Source organism: Corvus brachyrhynchos, unplaced genomic scaffold, assembly GCF_000691975.1.
Source record: "Corvus brachyrhynchos isolate BGI_N302 unplaced genomic scaffold, ASM69197v1 scaffold445, whole genome shotgun sequence".
In the NCBI taxonomy this organism is placed as follows: domain Eukaryota; kingdom Metazoa; phylum Chordata; class Aves; order Passeriformes; family Corvidae; genus Corvus; species Corvus brachyrhynchos.
In genome coordinates this window covers 1-439 of record NW_008237892.1, presented here as the reverse complement: position 1 = coordinate 439, position 439 = coordinate 1, and positions in this window count along the sequence as shown.

The window sequence follows — 439 nt, the reverse complement described above, 5'->3', positions numbered from 1 at the left end:
TATAATATATGTTTATAACAATCCCCCCTTTTTCTATTTTATAAATCATTTGGCTTGAGCAATATTTCTTTTTTCTTGGCTTCTAATGTCTGTTCGTTCTTTTCATAGATTAATTTGGCTTCTTTGAGAGGGTCTTTTATATCACTTTGTTTTTTTAATACCATAATTTTTTGTGCTGTTCTAGACATAGCCAACTTTGGGTCAGTAGGCATTGCCACAACTTGCATGCCTTGAACTACGCTGGTGATTAGCCGAATAAAGCAGGGGATCAAGCAAGGGAGAAATATTAGACCACCTGTAGCACATAAGAGGAAGAAACTTAGCTTTTTCCACCATTCTTTCCCCAATATGCCATCCCACCAGTTAGCAGTCATCATCGATTCTCATTTTTGGACCGGTACATGGGCTTTTTTTCTGATATTGTTGGCGATATCTAGAA